Below are 20,325 nucleotides of genomic sequence, written 5' to 3' on the forward strand. Positions count from 1 at the left end.
TCTAATACTTTTAGCCATAGACCCTGAACAAGCATGCAGCAGATCAGGTGTTTCTGACAATGGCCTCAATTCACTAAGATCATGCTAGAGATAATAAAGCAAGAGAAAACTTACCTCCACACGTGAGAGAGTTATCTTACCTCTTCATTCCTTAAGTTACCTCTCCTGTAGTTAATTTACCTCTCCTGTAGTTAATTTACCTACTCTGTAGTTAATTTACCTCCTCTGTAGTTATTTTCACACGCAGTTAATTAACAGCCTGTCTTTAACTCTGGAGTTATTTTAAGGATTGGAGAGTTAATTTAAAGACAGAAGAGTTAACATTAGGCTTGCCTGAGGTAAAATGTTTCCTGAATACTACATGCCTTATCACCATGGTAACAACTCTAGAAGAGTTATTAAAGACAGGAGATAAGCTTAGTGAATTGAGGCCATTGTCAGATCTGACTAGATTAGCTGCATGCTTGTTTCTGGAGTTATTCAAACACCACTGTAGCCAAATAGATCAGGAGGGCTGCCAGGGAACGGGTACTGTTTAAAAGAAAATAAATATGGCAGCCTCCACATTCTTCTCAATTCAGTTGTCCTTTAAAGGGACACTTAAGCCAGAAAAAAAAGAGTTTTACTCACCTGGGGCTTCTACCAGCCCCCTGTAGCAGTCCTGTGCCCTCGCAGCCACTCACTAATCCTCTGGTCCCCCGCTGCCAGCTAGTTTTGTTCTTGCCGTCAGGACTAGCCACGCGTAGCTTCCTCCGCATTCCACGACTGCAATTAGCGCTATTGCGGGCTGCAACGCGTACAAAAATATGTGTTGCAGCATATCTATGCGTTGTTAACGCGGCAATGCATATTTTTGTACGCGTTGCGGCCCGCAAAAGCGCTTATTGCAGTTGGGAATGCGGAGGAAGCTACGCGTGGCCAGGCCTGTCAGCAAAAACGAAACTAGCTGGCAGTGAGGGACCAGAGGATTAGTGAGTGGCTGCGAGGGCACAGGACTGCTGCAGGGGGCTGGTAGAAGCCCCAGGTGAGTAAAACTCTTTTTTCTGGCTTGTGTCCCTTTAAGGCCATACACATGCTGGATTAAAGTCAACTGAAGCGTCAGATAACGACCGCCTGTGCTGGTAATCCGGTATGTGTACAGCAGCCACTGACCGAAGCCCGGCCAGCGTTCCACCAAGCGCAGGGGCGTAGCAATAGCCATAGCAACTGCTAAGGGGGCCCTGGAGTAAGGGGGCCTAGGTGGTACCTGATGTGTTCTCTGTTAAGTTTCTTTTGTTTCTCGACCCTTTGACTTTGTCTCAGTGCCCATGGACTGTACATAGTGCACAATGCATGGAAATGGAAATTGCCCAGTCAACTTTTATCCATAGGGTAGGGGCAGGTGGCATTGCTCAAGAGTGCCTAAATGTGATGGCCCCATGAAAATTTTGCTATGGGGCCTCATAGTGTCTAGCTATGCCACTGATCCACTTGATCAATTCGGGCGAGTGAGAGCTCCATCTGCCCTCTGGCCTCTACACTGTTAACCTGCAGGCTAACAACACGTCTGTGCAGCCACGGTCCAGGCATGTTGCCCAAGGGATCGGGTCCCATTGGACGACATCTATCTTGCGTATGTACGGGCCCAAAAGTTGGAAAACCTTGCCTGATAACTATGCTTTTAACCACTTAGGCAGCATCTGCCGAACACTCCCTTCTTCATAGGGCAGCACGGTGGCGTAATAGTTAGTGATCTTGCCTTGCAGCGCTGGGTCCCCGGTTCAAATCCCAGTCAAATCAGCATCTGCAAGGAGTTTGTATGTTCTCTCTGTGTCTGTGTGGGTTTCCTCCGGGCACTCCGATTTCCTCCCACACCCCAAAAACAAACATAAGTTAATTGGCTTCCCCCTAAAAATTGGCCCAAGACTACGACCTGTACACTACACGATACATACATAGACATATGACTATGGTAGGGATTAGATTGCGAGTCCCTCCGAGGGACAGTTAAATGACAAGTCTATATACTGTACAGTGCTGTGTAAGATGTTGGTACTATATAAATGCTAAAAATAATAATAGTGTCCACAGTAGTGACCTGGCTAGGTCACTAATAGCCCATACTCACGGGCTACAATTGTCGCCGCAACATGCGGCGCGCGCGTGTTGCGGCGACAGGTCGCCCGTGAGTATGCGGCGTTGCACGGGCGCGCACCCCGAACTGTCGCCCGTCGCTGATGTCGCCAGGCGATTGGCGCGGTCAATCGCCTGGCGACAGTCGCCGCCGCAACTCCGCCGCGACTGTCGCTAGTCCGCGTGAGTAAGCGGACTAGCGACAGCAACAGAATTACAAATAGACGGCGCTTCCGGCGGGGGGAGGGACAACAGCGGCAGCTTCCGCCGCATCAGTTGCCAGGTCGCTCCGCCATGTGTATGCGGAGGGACCTGTCGACGAGCTGTCACCGGCATGTCGCGCACACGCTCCCGTGTGCTAGCGACATGCCAAACAGTTGCCCGTGAGTATGGGCCATTAAGCTTGTTGGTGGAACTGTGGATGGCCCATATCTGCTCATCTAACCACCTTCCCGAGACAATGACCAGCTTCAAAATACAGTCAACCAGATTTTAATTTGCTGGAACTGATTTCTGATTGGTTGCTGCAGGCTACCACTATGCACACTGTCATAGGATTCAGAACCTGGCGTATGTTACACGCTCTTGCCGCTGTGTATTGCTAATCCGTTGTATGCATTTCTATATCACTCATGTATTAATTAATTGTTAATGAGCGTATAGCTGCACTTTGGTCAATTGTTACATAACATCACAGACCCGGGTCTCAGACTTAGCTTCCCATTGGGGCTCTAACAGAACCCCATGGAGGTTTCCCCCCATCCCTTTTTCTGTTTGGTGTCTAGTACACAATTTTAATTGATTTTATCAGGGCTGTGGAGTCGGTACAAAAATCTTCCGACTCCTCAGTTTATGAAACTACGACTACTCCGACTCCGGGTACCCAAAATGGCTCCGACTCCCCAAAATGGCTCCGACTCCTCGACTCCAACTCCTTAGTCTAATACTTAACAGGGCTGTGGATTTTGTACAAAAATCATCCGACTCCTCAGTTTATGAAATCAACGACTCCGACTCCGGGTGCCCAACATTGCCTCGACTCCGACTCCAACTCCGACTCCACAGCCCTGGATTTTATGATGTAAACTTGATTTGTTGTTCAGTAAAGGTATCAAATTGTCATTGGTGATGCAGCCTTTTCCCAGGATTTCTTGTTCTTTCTTTGGTTGCTATGCACACCATCTAGATTTTGTCACCTGAGAGAGACAATCTATTATGGTTACCTCTAAGTCTAGTCTAAAATCTAGTGCCAGAATAAAGGCCGTTCGCTCTACAGGATTTTTCTGACGACCGGCGATTTCTTTTTTGAGCGATAAATGATCGCTTCCACGATCTTGCAACATGGGTGCGGGTGAGCAAATATGCGAACGTTGTTTGGGGGCGCTCGCCGACAATGACCATAATGGTGGATCGGATCTTTAAGATCCCCGACGACTCCAGAGCAAAGTACCGCAATCGCTTGAACGCTAGCTCACGCCCGTCGCGTGCCGTCGCGTAAACCCACCAATAGGAAAGATCGGGGAACACTTGTTGTTGTGGACTTCGCTGGGATCTATCTTCCTGCCTCACAAGGTGAGTATTCAACTTAAGGGCTCCATGATGTTGCTTAGCAACCTGCTGTGCCAGATCACTAAACAGCCAGTCGATCTAAACGACCATTAATGATCGGCGCTTCCCACTCGTCCAACCCCTTCTTCAGAGAACAAAACTGGCTGCTTGGATGGAGCTGGAGGAATATGGACAGCCATCAGTCTGGAAACTGAGAAAAGAAGCAGAATTTTAAACACACCCGGCTGGTCCTCTCCTGCACCAGCCAGCTACTTGTTAGCGCTTGGTACCGCCGCTGGACAGACGGCCTCCTCTATGGAATCACATCTGAGCGTGGTCACAGCTGTGCTCAGACACGACATGCCGCAGTCCTCTGCTGCTGGGTAACGTCATCCTGTGTCAAGCTCCGACATGCGTGGTGTAAGGCTATGTTCACATTATACATCGCAAGCGTTGAGCAAATTATTGAGTTTTGTCAGCTCTTTTCCCGGCGCTTTGCGCTTAGACTTTTCTAAGCACTTTTGCAGAGCGATTCGTTTTTTCACTTGCTGACGCCAGGAAGTGAACTCTTTCCCCCGGAAATGAATGAATATAATGTATTTATTCATAGAGGCGCTTGGGAAATCGCTATACAAAGCGCATTTTAAAGTGCTTTGCGATTTCCCTATACTTTCCATTGAGACAAAGCGCTCATAAAATGGTACAGGCAGCGCTTTTGAAAGCGGATCGCAATCGAACTGCTCATGTGAACACTCTCGTATGGAATCATTGCACAGTCGCTTTTAGGGCGATTTCTAAAATCGCCAGCGCTTAAAAAGATATGAAAACAATCATAGTGTGAACAAACCCTTACAACTGTTGCCATTCAGCTGCATTTAAATTGCACCTGACTGGGACAATCTTACAGATTTACTGTAAGATCGATTATTTCCATCATGTCCAATCTGATTTCTGATCAATTTTCTGAAATATCGTTTGAAAAATCGATCGGAAATCAGATGGAATGTGTTGGAAATTATCGATCTTACAATCAATCTGTCAGAAAATTGCATTGTGTGTGCCTAGCATAATACTTTTAGTCATGTACAAGCATGCAGATCAAATGTTTCTGACTGAAGCCTGACTGTATTAGCTGCATAAAAACAAGGAACACCAAGAGTCCCAATAGTGTAATATGTACTGGTAAATGGTTACTAGATAGAGTAAATATTAATACTCACAAACCAGGGTTACCATTAGGCAACCACTGTAAAGGCAGGTGGGGAGCACTGAAGGCACACTGGCTCACCCACTAATCCTTGTGTTTCCTTCCCTTTTGTTTCCTCCCCACTACCCTCTAGATTGTAAGCCCGCAAAGGCAGGGACCTCCTCCTAGTGTTTCTCATACTGCTGTTATTTTAACATATGTACATGTACCAACTACATATCAACGTATATATGTATGTATCTGTATTTATTCTATTCAATGTCATGACTGTACAGTGTCTTGTATTTCTTATGTATATTTGTTCCCCATTATCTGTTTGTACTATGTACAGCGCTACGGAAGATGCTGGCGCTATATAAATAAAAAATAATAATATTTTTCCTGACCCCACTCAGGAATAAGAAGTCGCTCTTTGTAGATGAGAAAAAGGGGGTTCAACCCTCCACCCAGGGTGGACTCAATATTATGCAGGAGAACAGAGGCGCCAAAAGGATAAAAGGAAGCTAAATGAGCTTAAAAACCAAATTCTTGGTAAATAGAGGAGGTAGTGGTGGACTTACCTCCTCCAAGTAGACACACAACGACTGTAGTAAAGACAGTCAATATATTTTATTTATGAACTCCAAATATGAAACGCGTTTTGCAGGTTTGATCCCGCTTCATCAGGCAATAACAACGGAGCAATAGCATATGTGGTCAGTAGAGGAGCCAGGCACCTCTGTGTATTAGCTGCATGCTTGTTTCAGGTGTGTTATTCAGACACTACTGATGCCAGGAAGATCAGCAGGAATTCCAGGAAACTGTTATTGTTCAAAACAAAATTAGCTATGCCACTGGATTTAGACTTTGACTATAGTTTGAGGCACAGCTAGTAATATATACACTATTGAGAATGGGTCAGCATTACAGCTCTATGTAAATGCATAATCCTAAGAGGTCATTAAGATCCACCTGCCTCAGATCCTGGTTCTGTTCTAGCCCACCTCGGAGCCTAATCCATATTGTTATACCAGGGACACTACCATGCTTACTCTTGTAGGACCATAATTAAAAATAAATAAAATATGCAATAAGGATAGAGGGTCCCCAATGTATTTGCCTTTGGCAAGTTTGCAAACCTGAAAACACAAATGCAGTCTAAATACAAACACATTTCAAAATAGTCTTTTAAAAATAGCATTTGCATAATGGTCGTATTTACACTCTGTAAAATTGGCTAAACCGTACTAAAGAGAGACGACAGTTTCACAGTATGAACATTAACTCCCTTGGCGGTATGATTCTTTCCGGACTTTAGTGTCTAAAAGCAGTGACATTTTTTAGCATGCTTTTAGACCGCACTGCAGAGAGATCTGCAGCAGCCACAGCACTCACTCACCTCCCTGGGATCCAGCACTGCAGTTCTCCCTCCGTCCTCCGGGTGTTGCTGTAACCATATAGTGAGATTGCTGGCTGTCGTCATGACGACAGGCGGCGATCTCACCAGGTGGAAGCAGATCCTCGGAGGAGAGGAAGAAGAATGGTGGCCGACACCGGGATCCCCCGGGAGGTGGGTAAAAATGTCCGCTGCGCGCATTGCTCTGCATAGACCTCCCAGCGGCTACCATGAGTTCAGCTCGGGATAACCGCTCCTAGCTTGTTTTTTCCACCCCGAGCCGGACTCGTGATTACCGCTAAGGAGGTTAAAGGGACTCCGAGCAGTGCAGAAACTATGGAAAGATGCATATCATTTTAAAGCTCTCTTTCTCCTCTTTCCAATGATATATAAACCGCCGCCCTACGCCTTTTAGTTTTCGCTATTTTCGCGATTGAAATTGCCGCGGCCGCAATTTCAATCACGAAAATAGAGAAAACTAAAAGGCATAGGGCGACGATTTAGGTGTCGCCAGAAAGAGGAGAAAGAGAGCTTTAAAATGATATCCATCTTTCCATAGTTACATTGTATTACACAGGGCGACTTTTTCCTAAAGCTGCTGAATGGAGTTGCTGACACTGGGGAAAGTGTTGTCCTGTGTAATACAAGTAACTATGGAAAGATGGATATCATTTTAGCTCTCTTTCTCCTCTTTCTGACGACACCTAAATCGTCGCCCTACGCCTTTTAGTTTTCTGTATTTTCGCGAACGAAATTGCGGCCGCTGCAATTTCAGTCGCGAAAATAGCGAGAACTAAAAGGTGTAGGGCGGCGGTTTATATATCATTAGAAAGAGGAGAAAGAGAGCTTTACAATTATATGCATCTTTCCATAGTTTCTGCACTGCTCGGAGTCCCTTTAAAGGCTGTGGAAGAGTTCACACTTTGAATAAGCGGATAACACGCACGCCGTTTTCTTGCATGGCGCATGCAGTCGCCTTTGTTACCACATGCGTTTTGACACAGTAGCTAATGACTAATTGACCGCAAACGCGGTGTGCAGGAAAATGCTGCAATGCTGTTTTTTTTTTTTTCTTGCATCCAGAAATCGCATTGATTTATTTGGGCTGTCAGACCTTATGCACATTTTCATGCAGGGAAAATGCATGTGATTATGGTAATGCATACCTCAACCTTTACAATTCCAATATGTTCGAGATTTAACAACATCATTACCTTAAACTGCAGTATGGTGTGGAAAATGTGTTGATCTTTATGGGATTGTTATTCTCTATGTTTCTCTTTGTTTTAAGTAAACTGCCTTTCCTGATGATGGTGTATGATCCATCTCTGCATGGTTTTCTTCAGTAAAAAGTTCTACCTTGATATTTTGGGTGCCTATCTGCGTGTACAGGCCACTCTGCTCCATCACAAGAAAAGGAATGAGGGTGGGAGGGCAACATCAAACTGCCCCCTTGCTGAATGCTTTTTCAGGTTTTACAAACCACCAATAAGGCTTGTGGGGGAACTCCCACCACCGCTCGGGTTTGTGAGGATCCACACTGGTTGTGCTCCTGATGATTAGGTAGGCTGCCAAGCAAGAAGTATCTCCCTCTGTGCATAGAATTCTCAGTAATGACATTCCGTACAGATCACTTGACAGAACTAAAGATGTCACCACCAATGATACATTTCAGAATGTAAATCAAGGAAAGGAAGAATTTTACAATGGAAAAACACTGACTAAATCATTTATAAATTAAAACTGTAATCAAAAAATAAATAAATAAGCAATTGTATTCATTACGTCATTTCCCTACAGTTCATCTTTAAAGTGTACCAGAGACGGGGAAAAAAAAAGTTTTATACATACCTGGGGCTTCCTCCAGTCCCATGCGCACGGATCGCTCTGCTGCCTGCAGCTCCGGTACCGGGTCCCGTAACTTCCTCCAGTCCCATGCGCACGGATCGCTCTGCTGCCTGCAGCTCCGGTACCGGATCCCGTAACTTCCTCCAGTCCCATGCGCACGGATCGCTCTGCTGCCTGCAGCTCCGGTACCGGGTCCCGTAACTTCCTCCAGTCCCATGCGCACGGATCGCTCTGCTGCCTGCAGCTCCGGTACCGGATCCCGTAACTTCCTCCAGTCCCATGCGCACGTATCGCTCTGCTGCCTGCAGCTCCGGTACCGGGTCCCGTAACTTCCTCCAGTCCCATGCGCACGGATCGCTCTGCTGCCTGCAGCTCCGGTACCGGGTCCCGTAACTTCCTCCAGTCCCATGCGCACGGATCGCTCTGCTGCCTGCAGCTCCGGTACCGGGTCCCGTAACTTCCTCCAGTCCCATGCGCACGGATCGCTCTGCTGCCTGCAGCTCCGCTACCGGGTCCCGTAACTTCCTCCAGTCCCATGCGCACGGATCGCTCTGCTGCCTGCAGCTCCGCTACCGGGTCCCGTAACTTCCTCCAGTCCCATGCGCACGGATCGCTCTGCTGCCTGCAGCTCCGCTACCGGGTCCCGTAACTTCCTCCAGTCCCATGCGCACAGATCGCTCTGCTGCCTGCAGCTCCGCTACCGGGTCCCGTAACTTCCTCCAGTCCCATGCGCACGGATCGCTCTGCTGCCTGCAGCTCCGCTACCGGGTCCCGTAACTTCCTCCAGTCCCATATGCACGGATCGCTCTGCTGCCTGCAGCTCCGCTACCGGGTCCCGTAACTTCCTCCAGTCGCGACCAGTCTGCGGAAGAGAAGCATCTCTCAGGCCGCTGAATATGATTTGGGCTGAGTAGACCTGAGCCATTATATATATTTTTGTGGAAAGGGTAGGAGGCACCCGGTAGAACAGAATGGTATATTCACTCTATATGGTAGATACAGCATTCAATAAAAAATGGTGTGATCCTACCTTCTAGGTGTCCCCTTTCGGGAGGTATACAAACGGGAATTTATGCTTTTGAAATTCAATTTTATTTTGCACAAGACAACGCGTTTCACGGTCAAAACCGCTTCCTCGGGTCAGTGACAGTGCCTTGACTCAGTGGCTGCTACTGTATATATCCGGGCGCCGGATAGCAGCCGAGTGGGGACGGTACTTCCCCACAAGCTAGAACGAGTGGTTACCTTACTCAGCAACCTACTCTTGTGAGTATAAAATCTATTGCACCTACTTAATATTTCCGTACCAACTAACGTATTGCACCAGATTGGGCTCCCGGACCACCTGTGCTTTTTCTCCCACTGCCTCTACATTATCTATATTAACCTAATGAAAGGTCAGTAAAACACATTTGTGGTCGTTTGAAATCCTGGCTATTCATGTTAGATGTCTCTTATCGCTAATGATTAGTGATGATCTCAATGTGCTAATTCCAATTTCGTGAAATTTCACATAATTTTCGTAATTATTAAATTTCGCGTAATTACCACCATACACAAATAATTTATAATTATGATAGTTTTCATGACTACATTTTTGGAATTATCTGTAGGTTTTGGGACGAATTGCAATTTATTATTACATATAATTTTGTGTCATTTTTTTGTAAACTATGGAATTACAAATGAAACATGAAGTTACCATTTATCGCAAAATTACGACATCAAATTACAAATATTCAGAAAATTACGGACTATGATTTTGTGTCACAATTTCACATTTGTTGATGTAATTAGGAAAATGCAAAATTTCGGCTCATCACTACTAATGATTCAGGATTATGATAATCGTAGCATCCTTGAATCCCTTCCAGCCTCGTCATTGCTGATTCTTAGGAATGTGCATTGGATAGGGCTCTTGCTTTTGACTGGCTGCAGATATTTTCCAAGTAAGGGTTTAGGCTCGTAACATTGTGCCTGCCTATTGCTATGTAGCCTGCCATGTACCGATACATTTTGTTTTTGTTTTGAGTTCTAGTCTTTGGTCTTTTGCTACAAGTTGGGTTGGTGGTTGCTGTATCTGGACTGTGAGCTCCCCACAGAGGTTGGAGGATGGCCCACAGAATCCTTTTGTATTACAGGATTACAGGGTGGATTCCCCACCCTTCAGTAAATTATTTTCAGGAAAGAAAAAGGTGTTCCGCTAAGACCCCCGACAGCCTTTCAAGCTTTGTTGCCAGATCTAGCCATGAATTGTTGCACCTAGAGAAAGTCAGATAGCTATAAGTGCAGCAGACCCCTATCCAAACGAGTACATGTAAAAACGGCATGGGGGAATTTGGGTGCAAGGTGAGGCCGAAAGATGGCTTATCCTGATCTAGCTATACTCCTGTCCTCATTGTAATCTCTTCCCCTGCTGACAACCTCCTTTTTTGTATCCTGCGTAACTCTGGCTCTGGCTATTGCCGGCGCCCAAATTACATCCAATTTATCGTAATTTTGGCTCTGGCTATTGCCAGCGTCCAAATTAGTCAGTTATAGTCGTAATTTATATTACGGCCTATTGCAGCACCCAAATAAGCTGTCTCGTACCCAAACTTCTTTACTAGTCTGTGTTGCATTCAGCCTCACCTGAAGCCGTGATTTAGTCCTGAATGTGTTAAAAGGTTACGTAAGTGTTACAGATCATAAAAGGCATTTTCAAATGCTTCCTATAAAATAGGACACAAAACCACTGATTTCAAGATTTAAGGATTGGATATGCTCCTTAGGATAAATGCTGATGACTGAAGATAGGGGACCTAAACAATTAAACATTCAAACATTCCAGAGTTAAATATGTCCTAAGTTACAAACGAATCACTGATAAGAGCAGCATATTTGTCATGATGATGTCGCTTCTGCACCAAACGAAAAGAAGACAGAGAAGGCAGAAAGCTTGTCAGAGCTGCATGGGAAGTTTTCAATAGGAAGTAAGTTTAGAGGAGGTTCCTGGTGGCGCGATGGAGGACAGTGGCGGCACAGAGGGGTCAGTTGTGGCTGGTGGAGTCATAGAGGGGACATGGGAGAGTAGAGGACACTGGAGGTGCTGGGACAGAGGCGGGACACTGGAGGTACAGGGGGGCACAGTGTTCCAACTTAAATACAGATTCAAATTGAAGGAAAACTGAGACAACAAGAAGAAAGAATTTATACGTTCCTCCAGCCCCCTTCAGGCTGTTGGTTCCCCCGCTGTCCTCCTGGGCCTCCTCAATACTCTGCTTTCCATTCTGGTATATCCTTCAGTCACCGGGTACTGCACATGCCTCTATAGCGCTCCTGTCGTTAGTGTAGTAGTACTGCGCAAGTTAGAAGAACGGGGGCGTGCCGCCTCCATCGCGCTAAATCAAGTTATGCCCCTGTTTTAATCCCTTATTAACACAGGCCTATTATATATTTGATGAAGATAAGCCAATTAGGTTAATCTTGGTTTTGGTTAAAAACTGTATTTAAAGGGAAGGTTCACGCAGGAGCTAAAAAAAATAAAAATCCAAATCCACTTACCTGGGGCTTCCTCCAGCCCGTGGCAGGCAGGACGTGCCCTCACCGCAGCTCCGCAGGCTCCCGGTCTTCTCCAGTGGCCGACCCAACCTGGCCAGGCCCTGCTGCCAGGTGGGGCTCTTCTGCGTTTTCTTGTATTCAGGTATTGTCATATTTCTGTATGTCACCCCTAAATATTGTCTGTAACCTAAACTAATATCCAGCGCTGCGTAATATGTTGGCGCTTTATAAATACAATAAATAAATACATTTATTGGGGATACCCACCTTTATGGCAATTTTCAGGTTTCAGCATCAGAAACACATTCAATATGCATATATTGTTCAATATTAGTATGTAACCCCACCCTTCTAGTGATGCTTAGCCTAGGCTGATCATTGATCTGCCATTCTTCCCACTCCTTGAGCATTCTTGGAGACCAGGTATATTTTCTGCTGGATTAAGAACTGTCAGTAAACAAACATTCCACAGAGCTGCACCTGACAGTACTGTAAATGTCACCATCAGTGGTACAGTTCGAAATGTAAATCAGGGTGAGGAAAGATTTTACATTGTGCAAACACTGACTAAATAATCTATAAATGAACACTGTAAAAAAAAAAAAAGAAAAGATGAGCAACTTTATTCATTGTTGTTTTTACTACAGTTCCTCTTTAAAGGATACCTGAGGTGACATGTGACATGATGAGACAGACATGGGTATGTACAGTGCCTAGTGCACAAATAACTATGCTGTGTTCCTTTTTTCCTTCTCTGCCTGAAAGAGTTAAACATCAGGTATGTGAGTGGCAGTTCCTGTCTGAGTCGGGACCGAGTAAGTTGCTGTGTGATCCTTATGATAAGAAATTACAACTATAAAACACTTTCCTAGCCGGAAATGGCTTCTGAGAGCAGGAAAGAGATAAAAAGGGTCAATAGTTCATAGATCTTAGCTCTGGCATACTTCAATGAATGTGTCATTGAGCAAAAACAATAAAACCTTAAAAACTTAAAAAAGTAGATTTAAAGGGACTCCGAGCTCACCCAAAAAAAGAAAGTTGTACTCACCAGGGGCTTTCTCCAGCCCAGTGCTGGTCGGGAGGTCCCACGCCGGCGTCCTGGCTCCTCTCCTTCTCCCCGCTCTGGAATGGCTGACAGGCCGCAGCCCGGGCGACACTCGGCAGAGTGTCGGGCTGCTCCTTCCGCGTATGACGCGGCTGACGTCACACGCCGGCCGCCTCGCGTCATCACGGCGGCCGGCGTGAAAGTACTGCACATGCGCGCTTTAATCGAATAAAAAAATTAATTTAATGAGCTCGGAGTCCCTTTAAATATAAAATAAAACTGTGGAATATCTTAAAAAGTCATGTTTAGGAGAAGGAGGATAGATACAATTGTTTATTTAATAAGTTTATTTTCACTTTGGGTAATAACACTCAGGTATTGCGTTCCCATTTATACCTAGTTATAGACACAAACATCACTCAATGGGGAGACTGAAAAAAAAGCAGAAACAATGAAAATAGAAAGACTGCTGCACACTGTAGCTTATTTCTCATCACATTACAATTTCCACCTCAAACATTGACAATGCTGTATAGTGCATTGCCGTAAACGGAACATGCTATGCAGCTTTAGCACTTCTGCAGTGCTGTGAGCTGTGCAGTACAAGCCACTTCCGGGTCCTGGCAGGTCCTCAAAGACTCTGGACATAACTGCTGGCCTGCTCCCATCCCAGTGTGACAGCTGTTAGACCATCCTGTATGCTATTGCATAGACCTATGTCAGATGGAGGTGGGAGGGGACATGCATGGACTTCTCCACCAAGAAGGCCCAACACCCGACAGCATTACTGACATGGTAAAACTAATAGTATTCAGCCTTAATCCCTGTTTAGTGTTCAATAATCACTTGAGGACATGGGCGCCTCTAGCCATTTTGTCACTCCAGGCGAGAAAATCTGTGGCGCCCCCACCCCCATGGCGCCCTTCCATGAAAATAATCGTAATGCGGCAGCGTTTCACCAGGAAATAATCATAATGCGGCAGCGTTTTTCATCAGAAAATTCGCAATGAGTGCAGTGTTTCACCAGAAAATACACGTAATGTAAGGCTGCAGAAGTGAGCTTACAAGCTGCAGGCCAGTGAACTGACGCGGCGTCGCCACCTGGGGACACAACATCTGGCGGGGAAGGGTGTGACCACGGTCCCCCCTGCACAGCACTCATGACCGCCTGGTCGGCCTGGCACCCTCTACAATGGGTCAGAAGGAGGCACAAAGGGGGACAGAAGGAGTCACAGGGGGACTAAAGGAGGCACACGGGTACAGAAGGAGGCACAAAGGGGCACAGAAGGAGGCACAGGGGGACAGAGGTGGCACATGGGGACTGAGGAGGCACATGGAGACGAGGTGGCACAATGGGGACAGAAGGAGGCACAAAGGGATACCGAAGGAGGCACAGGAGGACAGAAGGAGACAGAGTGGGACTGAAGGAGGAACAGGAGGGCAGAGGTAGCACAAGGGGACAAATAAAGGCAAAGGAGACATAAGGAGGCACCGGGGGACAGAAGGAGGCACAAAGGGCACAGACGGAGGCAGAGATGGCACAAAGGATGAAAGAAGGATGCACAAGGCACAGAAGCGTTAGCTGCCTGCAACTTACGCTAAGTAGATGCAGCAGAAGCAAGTAATAGAACACCCACATGGGTGTGGCTTAATTTGGGGGCGGGGCTTAATCCAGCAACATGGCGCCCCCCAGGACCAATGGCACTCCAGGCCTGTACTGCCTATGCCTAGAGGCGCCCCTGCTTGAGGATCACTTTAAACAAAGCTTGTATTAGACCATGCTAGATTTGAAGCAACATTTACAGGGTCCAAGTTATGGCATTTACAGATGCTGGTAAGGAGTCCACAGAAGTAACAGCGGCATTGTGCCACCCTTAGTGCTACCCTTGGCTATCCGCGGCTGCTTACATATTCACTGGAAAGGTGTCATAGTAGTGTTCTGTCTAGCTGCTTTGCACTAGGTGATACATGTAAACATTAAGACCTGCACGCTAGATCAGGGATGTCAAACCGGTCCTTCAAGGGCCAAGGTCCTCACACATTTTTGGCACAGCTCAAATGAATTGATGGGTCTGAATCAGGAAAGGTGTGGTCCCTCAGGTAGAACACATTCCTCTCTTTCTCAGTCCATCCTAAACACTGGCATGGATCTGGCCCTCCAGGCCTGGAGTTCGACACCTGTGTGCTATATTAAAGTCAGCTCAGTCAGTCGTTATCACCATTTTTATAGCAGCCCCGTGACTAGCAACCACACCTGGCCATCGATCCGCCAGGCAGATCAACTCAGCTGAGCAACGGTGGATTGCTTTCAACTCGCCACTGCCCCACCCACCACCTGATATCACGTTTGAGCCTATTCGTCCGCCTTCCGCCTCCCCGCTTTGAAACAGAGTGCGTAGTCAGTCTGCTGTCTGTACAGGCCCGGCAATGTCGTCCGAGGGATCAGGTCTCTATCCTCATTGGGCAACAACAGTCAAGCATATGTACAGGCCTTTCGATAGCTATGTGATTTAATCTAATGGATGGGTGGAGGTAGTGTGTGTGTGTGTGTGGGGGGGGGGGGGGGGGTAAAGTGGGGAAGATGAATCTTGCAAGCTGTCTGCATGGTTTGAGTATGTTCACCCTGTGTTTGTTCGACTAGCCTCCATTTTCTCTAGTTTGTAGGTTAATTGCCCGCTCACCCAAACAACTTGAGGGGCATTGACATACTGTGGTAAGGATTTTAGACTGTAAGCTCTGCCAAGGCACAGTTAATGATGTGAGCAGTACAATGCACGCTAAAACACAGTATAAACTGACAGAGAATGTGTCAGTCCAGTTGTATGGTTGATCAAGCGAAAATGTTGTGCTATCTCAGCATTTCTATGTTATGTGTATGCACACTCAATCCCTATAGATGGAAGTTAAACCTACAGCCGCTGGCACATTTCCTCTAATTTCCTACTAATTAGAATTTGGGCAGTTTCAGAAAGTGTACACCGCAAAACAATGTAAGGCAATAATAACAGTAGCTTGTAGAAAACTGAACCTATAGATCATACATGCCTCTAAAAACAACCTCAGCTGGGTGATAGTAAGGAATCTGAGGATACACAGAGCATGGATTACATATGTACTGGGAGCTAGAGCCATAAATTTTCCCGGTGTCTCTGCTGCGCTGTATTGGCTAGTACAACAGATGCAGGATCAATTTCGTAGTAGAAAACTATAAAACTGAAAAACGAAGAGGGCCTTTGTGTCCTGCAAGCTTGCAGGATCAATGGAACTGGTTAACCATTAAAAGGTATCATTTATAGCCCATTCAGTTGTTTCCTATTGCAAAATGAATCCCGCGTGTGCTATTTATGGCAGGGGGGCTGAAGAAATAGATACAGAAATAAACAGTGTTAATATAGACAGGCTGAGGAGTAAGAGAAGGCTTCCTAGCCCATAATAGATGAAGCATTTGAGGATATTGTTGACCTGATACATTTGACTGAAGTATTAACCTCAATATTGATGCCTGTTGTCTGAGCTCTACATGCTATGGACAGCATATCGTTTTTAAGAGGAAGTCGAGAAAATTCCTTTAAGTGGAGCCTTTTCAGCAAAGAGACATTCTAGGCTAAGGATTTCCAGTGGGACTATCCTTGAAAAACTGGGGCACATATGAGACATTGCTGCGAAGCGTAACGCTGATATAATCACTGGAAAAAATACAGAGGTGTAAAAAAAAAGAAAGAAAATTTCTTGGTAAAGGAAAAGGTTGAGGATTACAAAAAGGGTGTAAATGTAATACAGTATACTACACATACTTAACCTTTTACACAATAGCCCGGGGAAATCCAAAATATCTTTCTAGCATTTTAGTTTAGCTACGTATAATTCTGCTTCAACAAAATGCACCTATAAATAAATATATATATATATATATATATTTATTTTTTTTTTATTTTTTTTTATTAGGTTCAGTGCTTAACGTTTTAATCAGATAAGGGCAAACAATTATCTATATCTAATCTATATTCAAACAAAGCTTCTGTCCAGGCTAATGCTGGGAATACATGAGGCATCTTGCGGCTGGTCGAGAGTAATTGGACGATTATTTCCGACTCGTCTGATCTTTTTCTGATCGATAAAGGATCGATTTTGTGAAGTTATAATCAGAAAATCGATCCCTTTATCGATCAGGAGCAGGTTGGTTTATATATATATATATATATATATATATATATATATATATATATATATATATGTATATATATATATATATATATATATATATATATATATATATTCAATACTTATACAATATATTTATATATACACACACACACACGCACACGATACAACTTCCTTCAGATGACCCATTGATCAGATGGGAAATTGCATTGTGTCTTCCCAGCATTAAATTTGTATTAAACTAATGGGTCGTTTCACTTCACAACATGTGAAAGCCTATAACAACCTTCATAAATACACTATGTTAATTTTGTTGTAAAGAAATTGGGGGACAACAAGTAGCAGCAGTGACCAGCACTGTTCATTTTCTTTTTTCTTTTAGCGCTGATATGTTGTGTGGCACTTGACAGAGTGAGTGGTTTAGTCAATAACTGTCCCTCAGAGGGGCTCACAGTCTAATCCCTACCATTGTCATGTGTCCCTCATAGTCTAAGTTCCAGTTCTGAGGAAATCCAGTTAATGTATCCGTATGTTAGATGACTAGACTGGAGTGCCCCCCTCCCATGCGAATACAAGTAGAGTGTATGAACTCCATGCAGATAGTCTCCTGATCCAAATCCCCAGGTATTCTCGTGGCTCAGATCCGCACCGGGAACCTAATGCTGCAAGACAAGAGCGCTATGCACTGCCCCACTATGCACGTTTGCCACAAAATAAGTATTTTTTTACTCTTAAAGAGAACCAGAGACGAAGAACCCTCATGTATTTTACCTTATAAATCAGTGGGAATATGACAGTAAACGCCTAATCTGCACTTTGTTTCATTGTTCTCTGTTTAATCTGACTGTTATCACCTCTGATAAGAATCCCCGACTGAGCATTCAGTCTGGCTTTGCTTCGGAATGATTATAGCTGAGTCTGTCTTCTCTGGTGTCTTTTCAAGCCCAAGCCTGCCCCCTTGTGGCCCTGCTATAATCACTCAGCTATAATTATTCCCAGCAAAGCCAGACTGAATGCTCAGTCGGGGATTCTTATCACAGCTGATAATAGACACTTTTAGCAGTGAGGATGAAACGGAGAGCATGGTAAATGTTTTCTCTAATGTTCCCACTGATATATATGGTAAAATACATGAGGGTGCTTCGTCTCTGGTTCACTTTAAACATCTATTGCTAGTCTAGTGGGAGCGGGATGAATTTGCAGAGGTTTCAAGTAACACATGAAATAGATGTGACATTATCGGTCTCATGAGAGCTGCCATCTTGCTGCTGATGTCTGCACTGTGCACAGAGCTAGGAAAATTCACCTTATTTTCACCCTGAAGTGCCAAAGTGTCACCTCAGCATGTAAGCAGAATGCGTTACATGGCAGAGAATGTAATTTTCAAAAGAGAGGCTGGTCCTACGGTAAAAAACAACAACAACTCTTAAAAACCGATTATCTAGTCAGTTCAGCACTGGATGTATACAGTGGTCCTTTCTAACATTTGCTGATTCAGTTTGCTATCATATTTGAAAACTTTTTTTTGTAGTGTAAACTGTACTTTTTAAAAGAAATCTAAGCTAAAAAGAATTTGGAGCCTACCATCATTATATCCTTTTACAGATTCAAAATAAGTGAAAAGATTATTTGTAGTATTTTGTATGTTTCTAATAGAACAACCACTTGAATTCAATAAATATGATAAAACTAAATAAATACTCTAAATATTTCATGCTTCATCTTTAGCTACTGTGCAGAAGTCCAAACAAGCTTAAAAATATTGGATTAAACTTGTCATCCTCATATTAGATTATACCAATGGCCCACAGAACTTACATCCTTCACTTCCTCTCCAAAATAAATAGAATGTTGTATTCTTTGTTTTGGTATTAGAGGATGATTCCAAGCATGCTGGTATTCCTGGGTTTAGGCCAGGGGCGTTCCTGCCATTGGGCACCAGGGGGCGTGGTGCACCGGGTGTCAGACAGGAGGGGGGGTGTCACCAAGACCTCCCCCAGAGCCCTTGAGCAGGAGGGGGAAGCAGCACTGAAGGAGGGGCGGCGGGGACAGCCGTGAGGAATGGGGGGGGGGGGGGTGCACAATTTTCTGTACAATTTCATTGTAAAAATTGCTTTGAAAGATTGCATCTGATGAAAAAAATGTTACAGTTAATGGGCACCTTAAGTTATCTGCAAGCATCTCCCTGAGTATAGCATAAGATCTACAAACCCAGGTTGGAATGGATGAATTAAAAACCGACTACTGTTGGTAGTTAGGACTTGCCTCCCTTACCTGGATCATATCAGATTTTGGACAATGTTGCTGAGAGATTTTGAATTCTGGTTGTGTGACTGCAGTTGCATGCAGCATCTCTAGGAAGAGTTTTTTTTTTTCTATAGCCTGCATGAGACTTTAATCAGTACAACGTCCAATATAAATCATTTCAATTCATTTTTTTTGTGTTGCAATTTACATCTCTGATGCTTTTTTAGAGAGAAGAAGCCTATCCGCCTGGTAGAGCCTGCACAGTGCTGAGAGACCGCTCTAAGCTTGGATGCTGCAGAGAGTTCTATAACATGGATACCTTTAGGGCCCATGCACACTAAGGCGATTAGTGTTTGATTTCCTTTCATCGCAGAAGCACTGGCACTTTTTAAAGCACTAGCGCAATTGTAAACCTATGGCAGTGATCCCACTGCCACAATTACCTCCGATCGTGGACGTTTGGACGGCAATCGCAAACTGTGTTACCTGCAGCATTTTCTCTCAATTATGGAGCGATCGCAATTCAGTGCTTATAAAAGCGCTGATCGTGATCTCTCTGAATAGCGAGAGTGTACAGTGATTTTACCGCGCTAATCGCAGTAAAATGACCCGCGCAAAACGGTTTTGCGACTCACAAGTGTGAATGGGCCCTTAGCCTGACTTTATTATGTTATAGTATAAGATATTATAGTGTAACATAAATTCAGACACTGACACACAAAACAAATCCTCTTACTTTGTCTTGCAGAGGAATTAGAGGTGATTTATCCCTTTTAATGTGCAGTTAATATTTTATTACAGGTGAAATCCCAAAAATTAGAATATTGTGCAAAAGTCAATTTGTTTTAGAATTTCAACATAAAAGGAACTAATCTATGAATTAGGAACCCTTTGCAGGTGTTTTGGATTTATTAGCTGATTAGAGTCTGACACTTTGAGGCTAGAATATTTAAAATTTTCACAATATCCTAATGATCTGAGATTCTGATTTTGGAGTTCTCGTAAGCTGTAAGCCTTAATCATCAAAATGATAACAAATAAAGGCTTGAAATATCTCGCCTTGCATCTAAAGAGTCTGTTTCATATATTAGTTTCACCTTTTAAGTTGAATTACTGAAATAAATGAACTTTTGCACAATATTCCGTTTTTTTGAGTTTTTTACCTGTATGTCAGCTCTATTAAGTTGTTTTTTTTAAAGTTTTATTACAATTTTTTTTAACACAAATGCATAAAAAAAATTA

General features: G+C 44.4%; 1 long non-coding RNA gene across 1 annotated transcript in view; it reads left to right on the top strand.

The window, feature by feature from the left end:
• Positions 1-20,115, top strand: part of LOC137562910 (uncharacterized) — a 74,743-nt gene extending 54,628 nt beyond the window's left edge. The window contains exons 4-5 of the long non-coding RNA XR_011030211.1: positions 12,278-12,330; positions 19,311-20,115. This is a non-coding gene — a long non-coding RNA (uncharacterized lncRNA). The remainder of the gene's footprint in view (positions 1-12,277; positions 12,331-19,310) is intronic.
• The last annotated feature ends 210 nt before the right edge of the window (positions 20,116-20,325 follow it).

This window comes from Hyperolius riggenbachi, chromosome 3 (assembly GCF_040937935.1).
Source record: "Hyperolius riggenbachi isolate aHypRig1 chromosome 3, aHypRig1.pri, whole genome shotgun sequence".
Classification (NCBI taxonomy): Eukaryota; Metazoa; Chordata; class Amphibia; order Anura; family Hyperoliidae; genus Hyperolius; species Hyperolius riggenbachi.